This window comes from Rattus norvegicus, chromosome 18, assembly GCF_036323735.1.
Source record: "Rattus norvegicus strain BN/NHsdMcwi chromosome 18, GRCr8, whole genome shotgun sequence".
NCBI classification, from domain to species: Eukaryota; Metazoa; Chordata; class Mammalia; order Rodentia; family Muridae; genus Rattus; species Rattus norvegicus.
This window is the reverse complement of record NC_086036.1, coordinates 66,225,050-66,230,519: the sequence shown is the minus strand read 5'-3', so window position 1 is coordinate 66,230,519 and position 5,470 is coordinate 66,225,050. Positions and strand designations below refer to the sequence as shown.

General features: G+C 42.4%; 1 protein-coding gene across 3 annotated transcripts in view; it reads left to right on the top strand.

Moving 5' to 3' along the window:
- The first annotated feature begins 2,520 nt into the window (after window positions 1-2,520).
- Window positions 2,521-5,470, top strand: part of Dynap (dynactin associated protein) — a 67,452-nt gene continuing 64,502 nt past the window's right edge. For 2 of the 3 annotated variants that reach the window (XM_063277584.1, XM_063277583.1), the window contains exons 1-2: window positions 2,521-2,751; window positions 3,633-4,042. The gene's annotated coding sequence lies outside the window, so the exon portion shown is untranslated. The remainder of the gene's footprint in view (window positions 2,752-3,632; window positions 4,043-5,470) is intronic. The other variant, XM_063277585.1, reaches the window with a different exon arrangement.

The following is a 5,470-nucleotide window of genomic DNA, read 5'->3' as shown; positions in this document are numbered from 1 at the left end:
AAATTCTAAACTAGAGAAGCTGGTAGGATTTCTGTTGGGCAAGAACTTAGTAGATAAAATCTTTGACCTTGCTAGTAACCTGGAGGTGTCTAGAGTCCTTTGTCTGGTGTCTGGGTACAGGAATCTGTAACGTGCTGTGCCAAGAGCAGTATCTGATTCCTGTGAGTGGCCAGTCAGAGAAGACAGCGTCCATTACAATCTACCATTACAGTTGCCAAGCTCAATCCTAGAAGTGGCAAGGCAGCTGACCTAGGGAGTTGGACTACAGACAGAGGTCTGCCTTGATTACTGGAATGAATAAGGCCTCTGAAACCAGGACCTAGCTGAGGAGCAGTGGACTTCCAGAAGAAGTCCTTGGTGCTTCCCAAGAACTAGAACCTCACTCAGTGACAGGTTCCTAGTCACATAGTCAATGACACTAATATAGTCATTGCTTAAACTGGTGCATACTCCAGACTGCAAGCTGGTGTTCTGTTCAGGAAAATTTCCCCTGTGCCCATGTGCTTGAGACTCTTCCCCACTTTCTCTTCTATTAGTTTGAGTGTGTCTGGTTCTATGTGGAGGTCCTTGACCTGCTTGGTCTTGAGCTTTGTACAAGAAGATATGAGTTGATTTGCATTCTTCTACATGCTGACCTCCAGTTGAACCAGCACCATTTATTGAAAATGCTGTCTTTTTTCTGAGTCTATTGAAATGATTGTGTGGTTTTTACCTTTATTTTATTTCCATGCTGATTTGTATTTACTGACTTGTTTATGTTGAATTATGTTTGTATTTGTATCGAGAAATTAGAAACCATTCTGCCTTATTAAAATCTGAGGCACTCCTTTATAGTGGATGGAAATATAGACTGAATCCCAAGCCCCTGGGCTTTCCACAGTTCCTCACTGCATGAGCATGCATGTGCCTCATTTTCCTGTGTCTGATACCTTGCACCAATCAAGAAGATATTTCCTAGGATTATTCCGAGGATTAAATAAGCTGATATTTTTAAAGTGCTTAGGACTTTTGATTGCTATGTAGGAATTACATCAGTGATAACAAATATGAAAAAAATGAATATTTCCCTAGGTTAGATACGGTTAGTATTTTCCTTCATACTTAATGGCTAGAGCTGGAGAAGATATAACATAGAGAAATGGCAGCTATTTTTATTATTTTGGCAAATTTCACTTTTTATCACATACACTTATTTACTCTTAGTAGATGAGAACATGTTTGTGTCTGGTCCGTGGCATACATGTGGAGGTCAGAGGTCAGCTTTGGGAAGTCACTTCTTCCCTTCCGCCCTGCAGGTTGCAAATGGTCCTTGGGTCATTAGATTTGGCCATGAATGCCCTTACTAACTTGCTGTATTGTCGGCCTCAGAGAACAGTTTTAAGTACTGCTTGGGTTTTGTAAGGTTGGGTTTTTGCAGTTACTGGATACAGCCCTCATATCTCAAAGTAATAATTTTAGTATTTCGTAGATCATCTGCTTTCAGTGTCTAGAGCAGGATCCTTTATGAGGCTGACCTGAGTTTTATGGCAGATGCATTGACCCGGGCAAGTGTGCAGCGTGCAGTGTACATAAACACCAAGACCTCTCTGGACAGCAGGACCTGGGAGGGATGCTGTCTGCCTAGAAATTCCCCTACAAGGTCTCGGCACACTAGAAGGTGTGGTCTATGATGATGCTGTACTTGCCTGGATCCCTCTCTGAGGAGAAAGCAGGGTGTGAGCCCTGAGTCACCTTAGGTATAGGTCAGAGGACTGTGATTAATATAGGTAGATTATTCAAATATGACATGCTACTACTAAAACTCTGAGAGAGAACAAACCAGGAAGATAAAAAATGGAGAGAGAGAGGGAGGACAGGAGGGAGGGATAAGAGATAAAAAGAGGAAAGAGAATTATTTCCTGGCCTTATATAGGCTTGTAATGTGCACATCGTCAGATTTTGTTTCAATCTATGGCATTAGCGATATTCTAGAAGCTGTAGAGAGGGTCGGCTACTCATTTTCAAGCTTCCTTTTATTTATTTGTGTTTTTTATATTTGACATTTTTGTACATACAAAGAACATAGTTGTTTTTCACCTCCTCCCTCACCACGTCTCATCTGTCTCCCTTTCCTGTCCAAACCCTCATCATTTCCACGACTTTTCCCCTTTCTTTTTCTTTTCTTTTCTTTTCTTTTCTTTTTTCAGGGCTGGGGACCAACCCAGGACCTTGCGCTTCCTAGGTAAGCACTCTACCACTGAGCCAAATCCCCAACCCCAACTTTCCCCCTTTCATGTCTTCCCGTGAGTATGGTCTCCTATTTTTAAATTAAGAGATAATGATGAAAAACTACGACCAATCCTACTTTGTCACTTTTCTCTTGAGGCATTTCAAGTCGAAATATGAATGTTTATGAGTCACTGGTTTAAGACACAGAAGCCGTGCCTCCAGCAGAAGGCAGGAGAAAGACTACAGGAAGCCACATGAGAAGACCGAGCCAAACAGTAGCTATCAGGTTGTCCTTTGGAAAGAAGCCTGGGAGTCAGGTAGCAGGGCCTTTGGGATCCAGTCGCTCATTGACTGTGAGCTCAGGCAAGCTCGTACACTCCAGAGGCTCCTCTGCTTCCGTGTTTCACGAGAATGCAGTGTTACAGGATCCTAAATGCAGTTGTGAGGATTAAATGTGAAAGTGCTCATGGCATACAGAATGCTGAACCCAGGCCTGGCGCAGAAGGGTCAGCCATTTCTAATGGGATACAGGCACACATGCATGTGAGTATTCATAGCTTCACAGCGGGGGGGGGGGGAAGTCATGCACAAATGGTAATTTGGCAATACTCATTACTGTTTGGATAATCAACCCTTATCCAGTAAATTAAAATAATAATAAGAACTTCCAGTGTTTAGCTTTTCCTTTAAGGTCAAACTTTTTAAATGCTAAGATCTTTGGTTGTCCTGCATTCTATGACTTATTTTTGTATTGTGCCTGAGCACTGATTTTGGTATTAGCTTGGGTGCTCTAGTCAGCGTGTCTTAATCAATTCTGATGATATTGGGTGACTGCCTTTAAAAATAAGCTATGGAGAACAATGCTATTCTTGGAGTGGGAGTGACTGCCAGGGGAGCTATTTCTGGAAATGGAGGTATGCTAAGAATTGGGTCAGGACTGGTTCAACCACTGTTTCTGAGGGAAGGTCTTGTTAAGGCAAGACACACTAGTGTTTAAGCTCTCAAGCTACAATGACATTGTTGTGTGCCTTAAGCAGATTATCAAACAATTCTGAACTCCAGTTTATTTTTTAGTATAAAATATATTGACCACATAGAAAAAAATTTTATTCAGTAGACACTAACAATCTGCCTTGTGTGTGGGGCTGGGGGTTGGGGTGGGGGGCCTGGAATTCCAATGAAAACTACCAAATTTCAATCTTGGCAAATGTTCTCATGAATGAAGGAGTAGTAGATGTCATATAAATAATCATAAAATGAATACTTACTGATTAATTGGCAAGTTTCAAGAAATGGCGATGTACTAGGAGGTTCTAGAAGCAGAACTAATTTAAAGTGTAGAGTAGAGGGAGGGTATATTGGTTTTCTGTGTCTACTCTTGCAAGAATCGCTGATGTAGTAACATCACCAACATCATTTTCCAGGGGCAAGGAGCCCACTCTGCACCTCTCCAAGACAAAGGCAATCCGTCTGAAGGATATCTTGAATGTGAATGATTCTCTGCTTTATCAACCTTGAGTCTGCACATAAGTCACAGCCCTCTTCTTTCGTCGGCAATTCCAGCAAAATTCCATGTCTGTGATTGTTTTCATTGCCACCCAGTTTATGGGACACATGTATTCCTTTCCCACTTTAAAGGTTTCTGCAGTCGCAGTCACGTTCACTGCAAGCGCGGGGGATGATCTTCCCATTTAAAACATTGGCCAATCAACCGCATCATTTCATTTTGAATCGCAACTCCTGTGTTGTGTAATTACTTGTGAAGGTTGAGAAATGGGCCTCTCCAGGAAGATCCTTTCTTTACTAGACCAGCAAGAATGAGCCTGTCTAAGTGGTAGGTGTGTGTATGTGCTGCATGCATGTGTGTGCCTGTATGTGTGCATGTGTGTGTACATGTGCATGTGTGTGTGCATTTATGTTTTGTGCATGTGTGTGTGCATTTGTGGTGTGTGTGTGTGTGTGTGTGTGTGTGTGTGTGTGTGTGTGTGTATTCTAAGCAGGCATCTTAGATTTTGTGAACAATTTTAAGGACCTTTGGAATTTGTTAAACATTTAGTTTCAGTTTATTTTATTACTGTTTTTGTTTTGTTTTGTTTGTTTTCTTGAAGGCTTGGGGAATGAGTATTGAGTTGATATTGTATCATGTGATGGGATCTGGGGATTTTACAGGAGGGCAATAGATGGGGAGGCCAGCAAGGTGGCCCCTGTAGTTTCCAGAGGAAGAACCACAGAAGACCATAGCACAGACCTGAAGTTGGAAGGAGCCTCATGCTGGTAATTTTCTGTAATCCAGACATTCACCATCGCTTCCGACAGCATCCATGCTTGTCTATGTGCCTTGCTCAACGGCGCATGTATGTTTCCCTTATGCAATCCCTGGTACCTGACTCAGGATTTACAATCTCAAAGAAGCTTCCAGTCACTGGCTTCTCTACGTGAATGTGTACTAGTTCTTGTGGCTGGCTGGGTCTTGGTGATGATGATGATTGCAGGAACACCCCATTTGAATAAGGCATTCATGTGTTTGTAATACTATCTACATAAAACTCACATAGAACATCTTGATTAAATCATCTAGAAGCAACCATCTCTAGATTATTCCTAATATTGAATTCAGTGTAAATAGTGTATAAATAGTTGTTAATTTTGTATATTTGTGCCATGTATGTATATACATACATATGTACGTCTGCGTGCGTGCAGGTGGTAGTCAGAAGTCAATTCCTGGCATCTTCCTAGTTTCCCTACATTTCACATATTTTTTTTTTTTGGTATAGTGTCTCACACTGAACCTGGTGTTAAAATTAACCCCACTAGGCTGGCTGTCAATGAGCTCCAAGTGTTCCCCTATCTTTCCCCTTCTTTTTTTTTTTCCAGAGCTGAGGACCGAACCCCGGGCCTTGGGCTTGCTAGGCAAGTGCTCTACCACTGAGCTAAATCCCCAACCCCTTCTCTGTCCCCTTCTAACAGTGGACTCACAAATGTATTCTGGCAGCCCAGATTTTAGTTGGGGATCTGTACTGGTTAGTTTTGTGTGTCAATTTGACACAAGCTGGGGTTTTCACAGAAAAGGAGCCTCAGCTGTGGAAATGCCTTCACAAGACCCAGCTGTAAGGCATTTTCTCATCTGGTGATCAAGGTGGGAGGACCCAGCCCATTGTAGGTGGTGCCTTCCCTGGGCTGGTGGTCTTGGGTTCTATAAGAGAGCAAGCTGAGCAAGCCAGGGGAAGCAAGCCAGTAAGTAACATCCCTCCATGGCCTC